Consider the following 21561-nt stretch of genomic DNA (forward strand, 5'->3'; position numbering starts at 1 on the left):
TTAGAGACAAAAGCTAATAGAAACAAGTGAACAAAGCTAATAAAAACAATTGAGTAGCAATGGTTAAACATTAAAAAATTACGAAGATAGATTTATGCATTGTTTGCTATTAAATGGGGGCCATTTTGAGCTCCTTTTGTTAACTGAAATCAAGATATGTTACAACACAACAATGCTAATTTTGGTTAATGTTTTTTTTTTTGCTCTAAAATCCATGTATTGCATTACTATTGCAGTTAAATTTCAATGGTGCATATCCTACATTGTCTTTTTTTTAATTATAGACTTCAATAATACTAATATTCTTATCCAAATTTTTTATTAGATTTATTCACTTGTTTCTATTAGCTTTTGTGTGCAATTGTTTAATCCAAAGCCTCCTCAAATTGGTGTACTGAAGCATTAAATTTTCCCTTTATTTAGTACACATACATTGTCATTAAAAGAGGTAAATAAAAAAACAATAGTTTAAATAGTTTATAAATGGCATAAAAAATATTTTGTACGTACTGAGACCTGAAGAATCCAAAAATGGGGAAATAAGTACATGGTGTCATTAAGAAAAAACAGACTTCTTATCACTGTTGCCAACATGTCGCCCTGCAATCTCGCTAACTTTTCAGCAAAAAAGTAGCTGAATCTCTCCAAAGTTTGTTAAAAAATCCCCAGAAATGTCGCTAAAAATTAATAATAAATATGTTATTCTTCTTTCCCTTAGTTTAACCTGTCCCTTTTAGGTTCATTTACACGACCCATGCCACCCGGGCCTTATAGGGCTGCGAAATAATAAATATCACTAAGTAAAAATAAGAAAAACATACAAATGCGGAGAAAAATATCATTTCCTCGGCGTCACCCTCTTCTGCGGAGTCTGGTTATGTTGTTCACGGTTGTGATGTTGAGGTGGAAGATGTGGGAACAACCGATTGTGAATACACTGCACTTGATGTAATCATTGATACTACACTTTCTGGCAAATTGTAATACTTTTTAAATATATTAAAATTAGCAAAAACTACAACCTCATTTGCCTCACACGAACTGTCGGCACAAAATTCCAAAAGCTCAATTGCCTCGGGTCGGTTCGGAGTGGAAAATCTCCGCGTTGCGGGGAAGAACCAAGATTACATTAGCTGCAGCTCGCGACTCGTCACGTGTCAAACAAAGTTGCCGCCGTTTATGGGTGTTGGAGCAGTAGCATTGAGAGACAGAGCTAACCCGTGAGAATCGTTGAATCAGCATTTTTCAACCCTGATCACTGATCACAAATATGTGAGATCAGGGCTTTCGCGTATGAATCATTAGACTACTCAGTATGTACCCATGCCTCTTCTAAAACTAAGAAGTCCATTACTTCAGTTGAATATTTTAACTTAAAAGAAAGAAAAAAGTGAGAAAATATGAAAATCCGCAGAAAAGTTGCTAATCGTATTTTACAAAATTTGTCGCAGAGACTGATTCAAAATTCCCTAGACTTAGCGTCTTATCGCTTTATATGGCAAGACTGCTTCTTGTCACACCGTTTATAAATGAAAAGCATAATATTTGAAAACATGTTCAGAATATTCTTTCTTTGATGTCTTACAAATTTTATATAAATAGTTTCTTCATAAATTAGAAATAAGAAAGTTACAAGCATTGTTCCATACTTTTTACTCACTCTGTACATAAATTTTCCTTCATTATGTTAATAATTCTTTCGATCTAAATTGTCTTATTTAACACTTAATTGTATTTGTCATCAAAGTTGAGATTGCATTGTTATTAGGAATTGCGCTCTAGACCTCCCGTCATCCCCTCTTTACAGTGGAGCTACGCGCAGGCAGCAAACGCAGTAAAGCAATCGAGTATGAGCTTGCTTCTCACGAAATACAAGTTCACAACACAATTATGTGTTTCTAATATCAAGTAATTTAGAATCACATTAATCACCAACCGATAAAATAATAATAATATTGTCAGACAGGAACGGCACACAATATGTGTTAATGGAGAAAAAAAAAAGTTACATTTTGCACACAAAAAGAACTTTCCTATTTCCAACACATCAGTATGTTCTCATATGGAGCAACGGAAGTAGCTGACATAACGGAAATAAAGGAATCCGTGTTGGCCAGTAAGGCGCCTCAAGAATAACGAATGCACCTCGACCAGGACTGGCGCTCAGAGAAAGAATTTTGTGACATTTTAAAATTAGAAAATTCAAAGTTCTCACGATTAAGATATAATTTCGCTTTATGAAGAGTGGACGCAATGGTTCCCTTGCTTTCCATGTACTGCAAGCCACTGGTCCCTAGTAATAAGAAGTCAATCTGGCAACTCCCTAAGTATAGACAAGAACAGGATCCACTCAAATTTATGTTTATTGCTGTCTATGATTATGAAGGTGTATTAATCACTCACATTGTATTAGCATTTGATTCTGCATTTTCTATTCAATTTTTGGAAAAACATTTACGACCAGCAAAGCGTCGGAAGTGCCGAAGTCTCTTGAGTACCCATCCCATTGTGCTTCACAATGGTGCTCGTTGTCACGTGGCTGTCGCAAGTCGTTAATTTACTTAGTAAGTGGAACTGGGAAATTATAAAGCATCTTCTTAATACTCCGGATATGAGTCCCTGCTACTACGATCTTTCCCCAAAGGTGAAATAACCACTAAGAGGGATATGCTTTAGAAATGATCAGGTCTCACAACAGCTGTAGGAGCAGCCAATCAGAAATTTAGAGCAAAAGTGCTGCTATGGATGATATCCGTCGCCATGCAGAGGTGTGGTGACGGGTACGTGGTATTGGAAAAGATTACTTTCATGAATTGTATGTCACTTGTAAATTAATAAATATTTATTCTTAACCAACGAATAGGGATTACATAGAATGGACACTGAGCGAATTTTCCTGTTTTCTCTGTGCGCCGGAATTTAGTTCCACTTTCAAGCGCTAGAGGTTAGTGTAATCGAACACTCGCTAAGATAATAATTGAATATAAGAGTTGAGATAGAGGATCCCAACATCGCCTACCTTATTGCATAATCCAGTAACGCTTTGCTTCCAATAAATTCAAGTTACCAGATTTTCCTTTTTTCTCAGTAACAAACTAGTTGTAATAATAATTTGTTATGTTTTATATAAAATAAATTATATTATAAAATTACGTTTCAAATTCGGTTAATATTTCTATTCATTACAATATAGGTATATGGTTTTACTTCTCATAGGAGTTTTGTTTTTCCATTTTCAGCGCTATCAAATCATTATATATGTATTTTAATTGTTGTTGGTTTCAACTTCTGAATACTCATTATAAAGGAAATCTAGAGTCTAGACATTACAGTTAATGACGGATTTATTATTTCATGGTTCAATTTATTTCATTTGAGTACATAATGTACCTAGATGTATTAATTGTACGTGTTATATTTCCGCTGTGTCGACTGCTAGCTGGTATGATGTCAGTGCGAACTCCTGGGAGAAAGCAGAATCTCACGCTGAGCCTGGTTTGAAAATCATTGAAATCAGTCCTGCTACATCAAAGGTACCGACGCGAAGTGTCCATTCTGTATAATTATCTATACGCTGGTTTAACCCTACAGTAGTCGCTAAGTTACTGTCATGGAGTAGTTTCTGTGGACTGACACTCCGCAAGCAAATGAAAGGGCTTAAATTTATTTACAATCACAAAGACGTTATTTGACTGCCTCCGTGGTCTGTTAGCCAGCATGCTGGCTTCCAGATCAGGAAGTCCCGGGTTCGATTCCTGGGCTCGGCTTTCGGTGAATTTTTCTTGAAGAAGAGGAATTCCCTGGGTAGAGTCTGGAAATTTGTATGAATGTGAGTTTGATTGTGAGTGTTCCGGGTTAATATTAATTAACCAATCATCACAAATATAAAAATAAATCAGGACTGTCGCTGGGCAGTATCCTGAACACACTTTCAGCGTCATATTGTTGACAAGTAACTCCATCTGTTAGCACAACCATAAAGCATCTAATAGATGCTACAGAGTTACCAACAACGAAAAAAAAAAGATGTTATGGACAAATGTTTTTTTTTTAGAAAATATATGTACAATAGTGGCAAAAAAAACCGGATCGACCCTTGTAGCTGATTTCAGAGTCTTGTTCACTCCGGAGCACGATAGACTGTTAACTAAGACTTTCGTGGTTCGAATCCTACTTGGGAAGGAAACTTTTTTTTTGTTCTTTATTCAAATTTATTCCCAAAACTTTTCGATTACTGGTAAAATTCATGTTCTGAGAATAATAAGTTAAATAAGTAGTAAAATATCGCTGCAATCGAAAAGTATTGGGAATAAATTTGTATAAGGGACAAAAAAAATGTCCTTCCCAGGCAGGATTCGAACCACGAAAGTCTTAGTTACCAGTCTATCGTGCTCTGGAGTGAACAAGGCTCTGAAATCAGCTACAAGGGTCGGTCCGGTTTTTTGCCACTACTGTACTGTATCTTAAAAAATGATGTGCGAAATCAACCAAAAATTAGAGTCGTCATTACGTGGACGATAAGATACAAGACGCTCCGTGTGTTATTGCTCGCACCCATGTAGCCAAAATATTTTTACACGCATTTCGAGTTTCGTCTTTGTCGCAACAACACGTGGGAGAGGCAATATTAATACTTATTTATTGTATACTGACCTATACTTGTTAGCAGGACTAATACTGTCCAAATTTCACGAGAGAATACCTGCGAGAGGGGTATGGTTTTTGCGGAGTGAGAGGAGAGAGCCAACTCAATTCCTTTGAAGGAGTAGGTGGATGGAGATGATGTCATTGGCCAGCTGGGACAAACAAGGCTTAGTCATTGGCCGGTCGATTCCAGGTTGGGGGTTGTAAGAGTGGGGAAAAAAACTCAAATTCCTTGCTCGGATCTCGTCTTTGAAGTGCGGATGTAGTTTCAACTGACTTTACAGGTTGCTGTGGTCTATCGTTCCTCAACCGTTAATAACTGATAAACAGATGCGAATTCAGAGCTTAAAATTTGTAACCATAATGGGAGGTCGATTGTTGAAAGCTATAGAAATTGGGAAGTAACTGGAATGACAGGTACGCGGGAAACCTTATTAATGGTTCTCAGTGGAGCGACAGTCCGCGCGCGACCGCTGGAATGTTAATTAAAATGTTGCAATTAGTTTTCGAATAATCCATGTATGATCTGGAACGAAAACTAGGTTAGTTTCCAGATAACCTATAATTTTACACAAATTACTCCACATTTGGAAACTGTAATTTATTAACAAACTATTAAACTACATTTATTAACCCTTGCAACTTAGCTGCTCTAGAATTTCACACTACTTATCTGGGGTCTTTTTTACCCCAAGGTTATTTGTTAATAATTAGGATATTTTATGCTCGACCATGCCGAAATGTAGTAGTTATACACCTGGTAGCAGCCCTTTAATGGACCTCATTAAAGTACACCTATTCATTAAAGTTCAGGTGTTCCACCAATCAGAAAATACCATTATAGCAATATGAATGCGCAAGTATCTATTATTCTCGGATATGCAATCGAAAGACAACAATAAATCAATAAATCACCTATTTTTTAAATAAAGTCAGTTCTGTTAATATAATAATTAGCGTTAATTGTAAATAATATTCAAATAAATTCAATTTGTCATCTCGTTTTTCAATGTCTAATTCAATTTCGAGGTTATAACAAGATTAATGTTTATTTTACTCCCTAGATTATATCAAGGTCAACATTTGTTTCTTGGAAAAAATCAATATTTTCGCGTCTGCCAACATCTCACAATTTACGAGGTATTGAACAAGGTCAGTTCCGCTCCTCAGTCAGATAAGAATAACATGAATTCTTATGAATAATTTGAAGTTAGAAATATGGTCGAGCATAAAGAGTCGTTGAAACTTGACTGTAATGGTAATTAAGACGCTCGCATGAAAATTATGGAACTCGCGTCTTAATTACTACAATTATAGGCTCATTGTATAATGTACTATTATAGCATAGTGCATTTTTATATTTATTACAAGCAAATTCAAGTTTTTATTGCACCTAAAATTATTAGACATGTTTAAACAATGAGTGAATGAATCAATTAATTAATTTCATTAGTTTAATGACAGACTCATTCTGAATCTGTGTTTTTATTTTTTCAATTATGAGAGAACTTCCGTAAAAATATATAACAGAAAAAGGAAATTCTTATTACATCGTATTAATTATTGTATTTAGACAATTACTTAATTAGTTTAGTCTCATCGCCTGCTGCAGTAGAAAGAAAAAGAAGCTAATTTTACAAATATAAATAATTGTTACTCTTGAACCTAAACATTTTATCCATAGCCTACATACAAGTCTATGCTGTATTTGTTTCATTTCTTCACTTTTTAAAGTACATGTTCACTTTGTTCACAACAAAATTCTATCACTGTAAAATAATTCTGGCTAGAATATAAAGACGTGTTCTATAGCTGGGGCTATCCAACAACCCAGGCAGGGAACATCAAACAAAAAAATCAATATGTAATTATGAAATAATATTTCAATTGTAAAGTAAACTAAAATAAACCAGGATAAATACCATATTTAGATTAATGGACAGTTTCGGAGTACTATATGGATGTAGATACTAACAATAAAATATGGTGTGGGGTCAGAAAAGACCGCAGCTAAGTGTAGAGGGTTAGAAACCTGTGCAGTGTACACATGCTTGGATTTGGTTACTTCAGCACACCTCGTTTCCGAACAATTTTATACCTACTTTGCATGTAACGTGTCATTTCAAAAGCTGGTAGATAAAGAAATAATTTTTAACCATGCAGTATCATTGTGATCGACACACATTTTTACCACTGCATTATAGTCAATTGTGAAGTAGACAATATTAGGCTGATCAGATTTATTATGTTCCAGCAGGAGACATCGGCAATAATTTCAAGACAAAACACACACGCTTACCTAGCTAGTCACTCTCCGTTGAAATGCAGAAAATATATGTAACAGTAGATACAACGATAGAATTTTACACACTAAATCTGTAGACTGTCTCAACTTTTTGAATTAAATACATAAACACACGTAACTCCTATATACGAGAAGCAATAATTACGGCCACTAAGAATTCAATTTCAGTAGGCTACTGACGCATGCATGGAAGTCTTTCACATAATATTGTACACACTGAACTCTACGGCGCAATTCACACAGGGAAGACGTGGCTTGGACATGGGGCGGAAACATGATGGCTTTCCGAGTCTCTCCCATGTAAACAAATGTATCAATGCACACAGAGAGAACGGGATGGGAGCACGCCACTTCGAAGTCTGCGCTTCGCCTCTTTCGAGTCACGAGTGACCCTTCAAAGCGACACGCGGCGTCTGACTGTAAAAGGAAATTCGCGACGATTTTTAATTTGATATTCAATTTGTGAAGAGATGGTGTAATATGATACATATATATTTTTTTTTTTAATTTTAGTAGGTTATTTAACGAAGCTTTATCAACATCTTAAGTTACTTAGCGTGATAATGCCAGTGAAATGAGTGCGGGGTCCAGCACCGAAAGTTACCCAGCATTTCCTCATATTGGGTTGAGGGAAAACCCCGGATATATCTCAACCAGATAACTTGCCCCGACCGGGAATCGAACCCGGGCCACCTGGTTTCGCGACCAGACGCGCTAACCGTTAATATGGTATAGAAACATTGGTGGGACATTATATAAAATTTCTGCAAACGATCGGGATAAATGTTCAACTCTTTCATCGCAGCTTCTACTCCAAAATATCTGAGATCTCACTTTGAATGTCTTACAATTTTGCAGAATCAACATCAGACTTTATTATTTATTCCTCGTCACCGTACCTCTTTCCATTCATCCTCTTTCACCGTGTCAGTTTGTCCTCTATAGAACTCCTTACCTCGTCATGTCAGGAATTGCTGAACTGTTAATCAATTTAAATTAAGAATTAAAATTACATACTTTTACATGGAATTGATTTGTGAGTGTTAGCCGAATTTGATGGGTTATTCCATGTATTTGTATAAATTGTCATTTAGGCCTAATATAAAGTGGCAATAGGATATAAATTGTAAATAATTATGTATCATGTTTAGTCAATATTTCTTTATAAAGTATGTAAGCTCCTTAATGTGCATTATAACGATTTTATATTTAAATATTAATACATTTTATTGTTTCAATGTATACCGTATTTCACTTCTGTTAGTGTGGAAGAGAAGGTCTCATGGCCTTAACTCTACCAGAATAAAAAATAAATAAATGCATAGATCAATGCATAAATAAGTGCATAAATAAATGCATAAATGAATAAATAAATACATGTAAAAATAAATGAATAAACAAATAAATAAATAAACATGCAAAAATAAATAAATGAAACAAAATTAATTTTTGGGTTATTTTATGACGATGTATTAACATCTCAGGTTATTTAGCGTCTGAATGATATGAAGGTGGTAATGAAGATGAAATGAGTCCGGGATCCAACATCGAAAGTTACTCAACATTTGCTCGTATTGGGATGAGGGAAAACCTCGGAAAAAACTCAACCAGGTAATTTGCGCAAATCGGGATTCGAACCCGGGCCAAATGAAATAAATTAAGTAACTAAGATATGGCATACATTCTTCTTTTTTTCAACCACTAAGGGGACACTTACTTACTTACTTACTTACTTATTTACTTTTAAGGAACCCGGAGGTTCATTGCCGCCCTCACATAAGCCCGCCATTCGTCCCTATCCTGAGCAAGATTAATCCATTCTCTATTATCATATCCCACCTCCCTCAAATCCATTTTAATATTATCTTCCTATCTACGTCTCGGCTTTCATAAAGGTCTTTTTTCCCTCCGGCCTCCCAACTAACACTCTATATGCATTTCTGGATTCGCCCATACGTGCTACATGCCCTGCCCATCTCAAACGTCTGGATTTAATGTTCCTAATTATGTCAGGTGAAGACTACAATGCGTGCAGTTCTGTGTTGTGTAACTTTCTCCATTCTCCTGTAACTTCATTCCTTTTAGCCCCAAATATTTTCCTAAGCACATAATTCTCAAACATCCCCTTAACCTATTTTCCTCTCTCAAAGTGAGAATCCAAGTTTCACAACCATAAAGAACAACCGGTAATATAACTGTTTTATAAATTCTAACTTTCACATATTTGACAGCAGATTGGATGATAAAAGCTTCTCAACCGAATAAAAACACGCATTTCCCATATTTATTCTGTGTTTAGTTTCCTCCCAAGTATCATTTATATTTGATATTGTTGCTCCAAGATATTTGAACTTCTCCACTTCTTCAAAAGATAAATTTCCAATTTTTATATTTCCATTTCGTACAATATTCTGGTCACGAGACATAATCATATATTCTGTCTTTTCGGGATTTTCTTCCAAACCTATCTCTTTACTTGCTTCGCTAAGGGGACACACAAAATCTTATCTATTTTGTAATATTATCCAGTTGTATGAGATGCAGGATATTCTCATCGTCTATAGAAGACATTAAGAAAGCTGTGTTTCGCGCAAGTGTCGCAAGGGTTTTTGACTCTTCAGTATGCTTTGCTCACGTCATGTCTGCGTCGTGTCTCCGCCCGACGACCGAGCCACGTCCTGTCTATGTCTTCTCTATGTGAATTGCGCCTTACACACACATTTTACAAATACAGCGCGCCAGAGAAGTCTCTCCGCACTGAAGACTACGGAGTGTATGCGCTAGCAACTGCAGTTATGTTGGTAGCATCAGCCGGGTCGGGTCATTGCCACATCCTTGAGTGGGGGTTGCTTAGCTAACGGTATCAGTTGAGGGCAGACCGGGTGTACTGCAGTTTAATTGTGGGAGAGTGGTGGCTAAAGACTACTGATGACAATGCTTTCTATTGAAGAAAGGGCGAAGATGATAAGTTTACGGAAGATGTGAAACAGAAATTTCTATGCGTTTTCCTAATTCCAGGTGTCCAAATCGCGATACTGTACATGATTTCATCAATCAATTTTCGATGCACCAAGAAGTGGCAGGCTTACAATTTTAACGACAGAAAAACTTGATGAAATCTCTGATATAATGTTGCGGAGTCCTACAAAATCAACGCGCAAATTAGCACAAAAGGCCGAAATATCTAAGTGGACAGCACATAAGGCTGTAAGAAGCGAAATTCAATTGCACCCTTAAATAAAATTACTATGGTTCATGAATTAAAAGTAAGTGATTACGAAAAGACTACCCTTTTACCAATGAACTTAAGACGAATATAATTAATTAGGCCAGCCGTGGCGAAAATGTCATCGTGCGCAGAGCCACTGTGTAACCTGCAAAGTGCATAGCACCTTTGGAGGGAAGCGGATACCCGAAGGGGAAGTGAAGCAACTATCTGACTTATTAACGGATTTTCATTTTCCTTAGCACCTAAGTACAATTTTATTTTATACAGTACAAGGGTACAAACTAATGTTTAATACGTGTAACGAAGAAAGAAATGAAGAATGAAACATAGGACACATTATCACAACCTAAAATTAACTGTCTTTAGAATGTCTCTGCGACAGAGTTTCAAAATCAGGAATGATGTCACTTACTACCAGTCGTAGTTGATCACGAAGGTATTTGTCTGTCAGTCGTGATCTAAATTTGGTTTTTACTATTTTCATTGTTGAAAATAATTTTTCACAAACGTAAGTTGTAGCGAACGTGGCTTCAAAAGAGAAAGCGAAAGAACGAAGCTTCGGATATTTATTTTTTGGCAAAGATGTGAAAAGTTCAACATTTGTCAAGTCCTTACATCTAGCTTTCATTTAACATCACATTGTAAATCTGTGAGTTTATATTGAAGATCTAACCGCATTATTCGTACATCTGCTGAAAAAGGACCGACGTACAGATATGATGATGATGATGATGATGATGATAATAATAATAATAATAATAATAATAATAATAATAACAAAACTTAATCTTTTAATGTTTCGTAACATGTAGTATAATGCCGTTTTATGTTATACAGCCGTTTTCCTCGTAATACTTGTGAACAAATCATACATTTAATATTCTCATCATATTGGCAGCAAAAAATGCGTTCTCCCATCCTATTTGAAACTTCCGTTTTTGTAGATGTACATGTATTCGAGAGAGAATTGCGACGATATGCCACTCGCAGATGAGAGACAAATACAAATGGAAGGGAGTTTTGACTCCAGTAAGTGAAAGGGTGGGAGTTGTGGGAGGTAGAAAGCAAGAGGAAATGCACAGCTATCATTGTGAGCCACAATGTGCTCGTGAGTCGCATTTTCGCCACGGCTGAATTAGGCTATGTGCAGTCTATTACGCAAGAAACATTGGTAATAGTGTTTGCAAATAAGTGTAAAAGAGTCGAACTGTACATTGAAGAACGAGGAAAACACAACCAGCATCTCTTATGATTGTGGTGAGTAGGCTACATAGTTTACGTTTTGTTCCTAGCGTAAGTTCCAGCTACTGCCAACATAACTGCAGTTGCTAGCGCATACACTCCGCCGTCTCCAGTGCGGAGAGACTTCCCTGGCGCACTGTACTTCTCCGAAGAATGTATCTTTTTAAGCATCTGTTCATTCCCATACAGCTTCACACTAAGTTCTTCACATGAGAAATGAAAGTGTCTTTCACTTGTAACAAAGCTTTAACTGTTTCAACTATCATTCTTGACTTTTCATCAGTCCTGATTGAGTTCATTGTGGAGAAAAGTCTTTCAACTAATGAATGACTGTCTAGAAGACACATAATTAATGACACTATTTTGTGAGCACTTGCAAATGGAATGTAATTCTTTTTTTAAATGTTGAAAAAATCATACCATTTTTAATCTGTTAGTTTGTCACAAAGTTCTTCATTTTTTGAACTGCTCAAAAATGGACGCTCCGGCAATTCTAACGCTTTCGCGTAACTCGAATGTTACGTTGACCAAAGAAAAAGATAGTATGTCCTTCTCAAAGAGTGCAGAATAGCTCATACTGTGCTCGCTGGTTCTTCTGTCTCATACTAGGATCGTTCAGAAATGTGCATGAATCGCAGCAGTTCCACCGCGATACTTAAATATTTATGTGTAAAATGTTATTGAAACAAAACCAAAGCTTCTGGGGACAAAATTAATTTCCTGGGATAAAAACGGAACATTTGCTCCCCGGGGACAGCAACTCATAATCGGGGACTGTCCTGGAAACACTGCGTAACAAATTTTAACATTTATTTTTTTTGCGCTAGGCATAGGATACATGCTTTCTATACAAGTTGAGCCTCCTAAATACGAATATAACAATAAAAACAGTTGTTGGTTACGGTTTTTTGAGAAATTTTCGAATTTATATCTACTCAAAATATTGCTTTATATTATAATGACAATAAGGTTAAATAATAATAATGATGATGATGATGATGATGATAATAATAATAATGATAATAATAGCAATAATAATGATTTATTTTAGCTGGCAGAGTTAAGGCCGTAAGGCCTTCTCTTCCACTCAACCAGTCAAAATGTATACATACATACATACATACATACATACATATGTATGAACTGTCCACACCTGTGGAGTAACGGTTAGTGCGTCTAGCCGCGAAACCATGTGGCCCGGGTTCGATTCCCGGTCGGGGCAAGTTATCTGGTTGAGGTTTTTTCCGGGGTTTTCCCTCAACCCAATATGAGCAAATGCTGGGTACCTTTCGGTGTTGGACCCCGGACTCATTTCACCGGCATTATCACCTTCATCTCATTCAGACGCTATATAACCTAAGCTGTTGATAAAGCGTTCTAAAATAATCTACTAAAATAAAAAAAAAAATGTATGAACTTACAAAGAATTCAACAGTTTGATTTAGATAAGAGCTACATGTATACAAGAGTTATTTACGAATTAAACAACAAAATACTATGAACTATTAATCAAATACTGAAATACAAACTATGTAGCAGAATTAAGCTAAAATACATAGAATGTTAATATATTTCAAATAATGTTAGATAATAGAAAGAGATTATTCTGAGACAATGTATTTTCAAAATACAGCACTATCAGGATGCATGTCTAAAGGAAGGAGTAACAATGTAGACAGTGATAGTTTAAGTCAGTATGATTGGAGTGAAATGCTAAGAAGGTTATCTTTCAAGCTGTTTTTAAAAGTGTTTATTGTCTTGCAGCTCCTAATACTTTGTGACAAGGAATTCCATTGTCGCGGGGTGGATACTGTAAAAGATGATGAATAACGAGATGTTCTATGAAGAGGTATACTTAACGCGCCACAGATAAGTGATCTGGTATTTACGTCGTGGTTAGAGTATAGACAAGAGAAACGAGACGAAAGGTAATTTGGTGTTGAAGTGTGCAGATTTCGAAAGAGTAAAGACAAAGAGTTTAAAGTTCTACGTTCTTTAAGTCGGAGCCACGAAAGACTTGCGAAGGACGTTGATATGTGATCATATCGTCGGATGTTGCATACGTATCTGACGCACATATTCTGAACTCGCTGTAACTTGACTGAAAATTCAGAACTTAGGTCACTTAACAAAACGTCACAATAATATAAATGCAGCATTACTAGGTTTTCACTGTTAAGAAGATTACAGCTTTCTTTTTCTGCATTTATTTTACACTGGGCATCACGTACATCGCGAGCTGAAGTTCAACAATAGTCTGCTAGCATATTGCTACTCCACTGTCCTTGGTATCTTTTCTGCATAGTTGAAATTTCTTGATGAAAGCGTTCACCATGCTCATCACTGAAATAGGGGAGAAAGCAAGTTGGGAGTGAAGGAGGAGAATTTAAAGGGACTTTTTCACTAGTTCTTCATAGTTCTCATTTCTACAGTTAACCAGAAAATTTAATACAACCTCCTTCAATGCAGTTCAGGCGGCTCTCTCTTTTCCTTCCAACTAAGATTCGAAGTGATTGTCCTTGATTATTTCTCTAATTCGTGGTCCATTGAGAACTACCACTTTTATTTTTGAACCACTAATAGCAGGAGTCCACACCTGTGCAGTAACGGCTAGCGCGTCTGGCCGCGAAACCAGGTGGCCCGGGTTCGATTCCCGGTCGGGGCAAGTTACCTGGTTGAGGTTTTTCCCGGGGTTTTCCCTCAACTCAATATGAGCAAATGCTGGGTAACTTTCGGTGCTGGACCCCGGACTCATTTCACCGGCATTATCACCATCTCATTCAGACGCAAAATAACCTAAGATGTTGATAAAGCGTCGTAAAATAATCTACTTAAAAAAAAAGGCAGGAAATTTTTTCTGGATATGTTTAAATGTTTCAGTATTATGATTCATCCCTTTAACACTAAATTAATGTGTAAAGAGAGTAAAATTACTTTACTTTGAAGTACAAGGGGTTGATGTATAATATTTTTCTTCCCTGGGTCTAGTGACTGTCGTTTTATTTTATAATGCTTATCTCGAGCGCGACTGTCCCATTCGCACAGAAAGAAGCAATTTTTTTTGCAGCCTAATTGCATTCCAATAAGCAATGCTACAACCTTCAAATTCCCACATATAAACCAATCGTACTTTGAATATTATCATTAAAGCACACTTTAAAGAAATACACGTCTTACACAGAATACTAACACCACGGAAATCTCCTGGTAAACTGAAGCCATTTCATACGGCGAACCTGTTTCTCCCCTCCAAATAGAACCGAAGAGGGCAATAAAACAATTTCGCTCCTAGAAGTGGTTTTGACAGGGTGGTATATTGCAAAATATAAACTACTGTAATGTCCTTAAAGCTCACAGTAAAATAATAAAAAAAAATAGACATCTCAAGTAAAATCAGGTAAACACAAGCGAATTTATACCGCGAACCTGTTTCACCCCCTAAAAAGAGACTCGTAAAAAGACAATAAAATAATTTACTTTTCTAGAAGTGCTTCTAGCATAGTAGCCTACTTATGCTAATATTGTTTTCACATAATGGGTCTTTACATTTGTAAAACAAAATAAATATTGTCGTCTTCCTCACAAGTATTAGGCCGAGTGACCTGTTACGGTCTCAAACTAGTATTTTCAGTCCATGTCTTGAGGCCGTCGCCGCTCTCCTGATTGCTGCAGTTGCGTAAGTCCCCCGGATCGGGATCCGTAGCGGTCACACTCCAGCATTCCAAGTTCTCTGCCTCTTCTTTGCCTCGGCTGCCAGCTCCGATGAAACCGGACAAGTAATTCGAGATGGCACTTTGTTGTCAATCGGTAAAGATGTTAATTAATTTGGGCGCCAACCCCCTCGAATTTACTTTGGTATAGTTGAGCTTCCCAGGTTAGCTGGAAACGGTTGGGACACCGGGTTTGGGAGATGTAACTCGGTGAACGAAATGATGTATCCGAACACACTTTCAGTTTGTAGTAATCACTCTCAATCAGAATGTTTATTATTCTTCGCTTGTAAATTAGTTCTAGCAGAACGCGTGTCCAAGTGTGTAGTTTAATTTCACTGCATAGAAAGTAGTCGACGAGTTAAAGTGTTTATACTACTCAAAGATTTATAATACTGATAATTAGACTTCGTGGAATTGCCACGAGAATCGTAAGGTTTAGTACGCACGCGGTATAGACTGTATGACAAAGGAGCGTGCAAACGATGGAGTATGCCTCTAATGTAAACACTGAGCAGTATACAGCGATTACAATAAAACCTGTATCCTGCATTCAAGAAATATAATGAATGATCATTGAAGTAGGAAATGTCTAAACATGTAAATACACAATTATTTTGTAGTGAGATATATTAACTCTTAAAATTTAATATAAGATACTCACATCATTCTTGAATATGTGCATTGCAGTGAAGAGTTATGTACATCTTGAACGACTGCAAAGTAATCTCCTCCGATGGTCACTTAAACAGTTTTTATATTGGGAAAATGTACATTCAACAATCACACGATGTAATACGTACATATTTGAAGAACGGAAAGTCACTACTTTTTAGTACACCAACTTCAGATGCCTTGTCATTTATAATACGAAGTTGTGAATAGGCAGAATTTTTAGTAGAAATGTTCCTCAACTCACATTTCACTTTTTCTGAAATTAGTGAGTTCTTATTTTGGATAACGGGTTCTGATACTTTATCCACTATACTAAGGGCTTCTGAGAGTTGTAGTTTAGACGATTCTAACAGGATGATGCTTTTGGACACGATTTTAAAATTAGAATCAATGAACCGAATATCTTCCAATAGCTGTTCAGAAGGCAATGATTTTACAGCTGCAACATCGGAACTGTCTGTGCTATCCAATGCATCAATTACCCCCATTATTTTGCCGTAATGTTCTGCATAATAATTAACAGCATCCAACCACGTTCCCCAACGGGTCAAGGTTGGCTGCGGGGGTAAGGGTATTCCAGGGACATTTATTTGAAATTCTCATTGTAGTATGTTTGATTGAATTCTTGTCTGCACTGAACAAATGTTAATCTTTGACTATTCCAACCACAGTAAAACAAAAACAAGTACTTACATAGGTATACATTAGCTGTAGCTGCTCTATTTGGACCGGTGAAATCTCTTAACATGAACTGCTTATACTACGAGACGAGGAGGTCGCTAACCTCCTCTATACTACCGAACATCGGCAACCTGGATGCATGCTGCATGTGGCAATTCAACGAAGTCTACTGATAATAATCCGTCGAGATATTGAACTTGATGATAATCGATTTCGATAAGAGTTTTGATAACGATGAAAGAATAGTCAGTAATTCACTGCCAATCAAGAGTGTATATCGATGGCGGCGGATATTATGGAACCTACAAGTTCTCCACGAATTATGTATTTACTTAGACTGAAACTTTTCTATATATCACGATGCACGAGCGTCTGACTGACTCTTTAGTGTATACTCTATCAATGTATTCGCTGACAAAAACTATCACTTGAAATATCTCCTCGCAGCGTCGAATATCTCGCCTGAGTATTTTCACTAGAATGTTTCGCGGACTCTTCTCTCAGAATACGTCTTCGCCGCACGAGTTCTATCCGATGAATCTCTCTACTCTCAGAATACGTCTTCGCCGCACGAGTTCTATCCCCTGAGTCTCTCTACTCTCTCCTCACAGCAACTAACTATCCTAAAATCTCCCCTCTACATCTCAATCACATGACCTGTCTATGAATTATAATTGACTATGATGATACTAACGTCATCAAAGACGCGCTCCTTGAAAATGTACGTTGAGGTGAATTCCCAACATTTACTAATGTCATTTTAATAGTTCTCAGACCCCCTCAGCCCAATGCTATTTAACCTGTTGACCCACGACGTGATCAAAGAGGTGGCCTCAGAAGATATATCAATGCTGCTTTATGCCGACGACATGATAATGCTGTCAAGAAACAGGCCAGCTCTTCAGCAGGGACTCAACGCGATCAGCGAATGGTCAAAAAGAAATGAACTAGAAATAAACGCTAGCAAAACTAAGGTTATGAAATTCAGACGAGGAGGAAACATAGCCAGAACATAGTCTTCACATGTGGCAACGACAACCTTGAGATGGTAAACTCTTACAGGTACCTAGGACTAACCATGCAAGTAACGGGGAAAAATTTACCAAGCATATAGAGGAAAGATGCACGGCAGCAATCAAGTCCATATACGAAATCAAGAACCTCGAGAAACTGCCCCTAAAAACAGCCCTAAGACTTTTCAATGTCAAGATAGCACCGATAGCATGCTATGAAGTCACCAAAATATGGGCTCACCTCACCAAGGCTAACCTGAAAAGGCTGGAAGCTGTAAAGACTACGTACATAAAAAGAGCACTACGAATACCAAAAACCGCGCGGACAAGACCTGTGTACGTACTAGCCGACACCGACTTCTTCATCAGGGAATTGAGGGAAAACAACCTAGGCAGCCCGCAATTAACGCAGAGGACTGGAAAAGCCCAAACTTTGAACTCAGGCATGTCTTCACGAGGACCGCGGCACATGGCTTTCATCATAGAGTTTGTGACCAAAGAGGATATCAGCAGGCATCGACCCAGTGTTCCTGCAGGCTGTGCGGTCAGCACTGCCCACAATATCACCTAATTGCATGCCCCGCAAGGACTCACTCAATGAACTTTTACGCAAATGATGAGAACTTCCACTGAACATTCATATTTTATATTGTACACAGTGTGTTTATATATTAATAGTTCTCAGAAACACCAAAACTCCCCCTTGTAAGACAAAGCCTCGTCGCTACTACCTTACTGATGCGTACACAGGTCAACTGAGTCCATCTACTCACAATACAATGATTCACGCGTCGCTTCATCGGCGTCGGAAGTCTGACTGTAACAATGGAGTTTCGCACTCTCATCCCGTTATGTATTCTTCTATCCTTGCCTAGCTGCTAAAACCTCTAGCGTTCTGTAACTTTCCTTCTGCCAGCCAAATCTGTAATATATAACATCAATATTGTAGAATGTTATATCGAGATAAATATGTGATGTCTACAAAACTAAGCTTACATCTATATAAAAAACAGTAATCAAACAAATAATATCTAACTACCTACGTGGAACCGTCTCAGTCTTCATCGGACGACCTAGAGATCTTTTTCCATGCGTATGGTAATGAAACAGTGCTTTTGAAATTATAGGAAGGATATCAGATCTCTAAGTTAGTAAATCCTTTAACGGACCAATAACACTAAAGATGTTTCTAACTTACTGATCCGTTAGCAACTAACGAAAGAATATATGCGTTCTTGCAACCGACCACTAGATTGATACCATTTCATAATACATTTACTTAAAGAATTAAGATGAAACGTATAGGAAATCTGCAGCGTGGTCCCTCCAACGCTTAAAGATAAATACATCATCCTCAGTAACACATAGTATTAAAACAGTAAATAGTGTTTCTGCTCACCCGGTTGCTTACACCCTGTCCACTGTCACTGAATTCATTGGTCGGCAGTGAATGCATCGCCGAGCTAGGGGCGGGCACATAACACCAATTACGTAGTACACAGTAGGTACAAATGTATTAAATAACCTTTGATTGGCTGATAGATTTTATCCCCATTTATGAACAAACAAGGGACTCCACCGTACTTAGAAAATGAAGGATGTATTGTTGCTATATTATAATGAACATCCATGATTCGAGAGTTGGTTCGAACCGAAGACTATTACTACCACTTAGCGTCGTGGCTGTATATTGTAGCTTTGCACAGACTGACGGACGACCATATGTATGCTGTAGGGAATCCAGCCTTGTTAAATATTTAAGTTTATTTGCTATTACTACAGTCCACATTCGTAATTAATATTTGAAATTCATCGCTTATATGGCTCGTATTTCATAGCAGAGGGAAGTTTTCCTCTTTCCTTTGTTACGGAATACGTACTGTTCGTAATGATGGGATTATGGAGCGTACATGCTTCTGTGAAGTTAGGAAGTCGTTCAAAATTACGCTCTTGATATATTTAGAACTTCAGACATATATTCCCTGCAGTCATATTAAAATTTAAAACCCATTTTACGTCTAACTCCTACATAAACTTTGAGAAACCGTCTGGTATACAATGGCTGTTCACAACAATAATGAAAAAGACTCAAGTCTAATATGTGTTTCTCTCACTTTCACTATTTCATCTCTCGCTCTTGCATGCATACCAACCTCGCAGAGTAAATACTAACTTCTGTATAATCCCCATAGACAGCAACACTTGTAATGAGAGCCGTATTAAAAACACTGTCTGTCAAATGGATCTGTGCCAGCATGAAACAATATGGTTTAATCCGGGGCTTTGTGCGTGCTTAGCTCTGAGTCACGTGATCAGAGCTTGTACATCTGACAGTTGAACATCGACGGTATGTGGCAGTACGTATTTGAAACTATGATTAGTTAAATCTGATACAACAAACGTTACATAAACTCAGGGACTTTTTACAGATCTGTCGGGATATTTGTTTGTTTAAATCTCTTTGCGAGAAGACGCATGACATAAATCACTCATTGTAAAAAAATTCGTCCTCGGTAGTGATTAACAGACTAACCATTGAATCCGAGATTTACGGGTTCGAACTAGTCGAGGGAGAAGAATTTTAAACGAATAAACTACTGCTCCTACTTTTGCTACTATTTCTGCTGCTACTGCTACTACTATAGCTGCCGATACTGCCATTGCTACTACTAATACTATTAGTACTGCTCAGGGCCGTAGTGAGCTGAAATGGGCCCCCTGACTAGGATTCTATGGGGGCCCCTTTCAAACGATATATTGAGAACACTCATATATGTAAAGTAGCATAACACTGCACAATGCTTTTATTATAAACATTACAAAAGTGAACAAATACGAGTATTTTACACTACTCTATTCATTATTTTGAATATAGACACACACTAAGTCACTAACTTACATTTAAGGAGAATATTACTTTTATGAAATCTACAGTGGAGCTTTTCTTGCATTTCGTCTCGCAAAATAACCTATTATTTCTTCAAAGTCCAACACTCGTGCAAGACTGCTTTCCAAAGCTAAGGTACCAGACTTGATAGTCTCCCTTGCGACATTTTTGACCGAAATATTTTCTTCACACGCGCCAACAGGCTAAACGACCTCTCTTTTCAGCAACAGACTGTTACTGGCAATGTAGTAAATATGCTCAACGAAATGCAGACATTTGGAAGTAGATTGGTCAGTTTCTGTTGAGTAAGGACATTCAGGAGTTGAAGAAGTTGTAAGGTATTCTTAAAGTTTGCTGGTTGAATAGTCTTAAGATGATCGATTTCAAATACAATATCCTCTTCAGAAACATTATTTTGATAGATTTGAGTCCATTTTTTCACTCTTTGCTGCAATTCCTTTTTTATCAGTGAGGGATAGTTCCACAAGAAACTGAACATTTCATATATTGCAGTAACAGCTTTGTAATGCTCTGTTAAGTTCCCAATGACACTGTCCATGAGCACATAGAAAACGTCACGTTTGAAAAGTTCCTCTGGATTGTCATTGTCATGCATTTCTTGGGAAGATCTTCTAACTTTTCGTTTCTCAGAAACATTCTGAGGTACACCAATGTTTGCTGCCACAAGCACGCACTCCTGCAAAATAGTGTCCCACTTTGTACGCAATGTTTTCAAATTTTGAATCAACGCCTTAATGTTCTCCACCTCCACGTCTGTTGTCGCCTTTCTAGCCTGCAGAACGGAATTCCAGTGCTCGATTTCAGAGAGACCCTTCATCCGTATTGAAGACATCACAACACAAGTAAATTTGGTAATATATGTTTCAATACCGTTCATATCTATTAATGTCTCTGCAGCAATGTTCATATTCTTTACTTTTGTAAGAGCTGTTCTCAACCCTGAAATGTGTGAAGGAAATTGCTTAACACTGTCTATCCTGGCTGACCATCGTTTCGTGATGTTGAGTGATCTGCTTTCCAGGTAGATGCCATGCCCAATGCAACGATTTCACGGCGATCCGCGTGTGTAAAAATGTCGCACAAATTAAATATTATTACTTTTAATTTTACATTTTAATTAATATGTATAGAGTATTACCATAACGTTAAGCGGG

The sequence above is a fragment of the Periplaneta americana genome, chromosome 3 (assembly GCF_040183065.1).
Source record: "Periplaneta americana isolate PAMFEO1 chromosome 3, P.americana_PAMFEO1_priV1, whole genome shotgun sequence".
Classification (NCBI taxonomy): Eukaryota; Metazoa; Arthropoda; class Insecta; order Blattodea; family Blattidae; genus Periplaneta; species Periplaneta americana.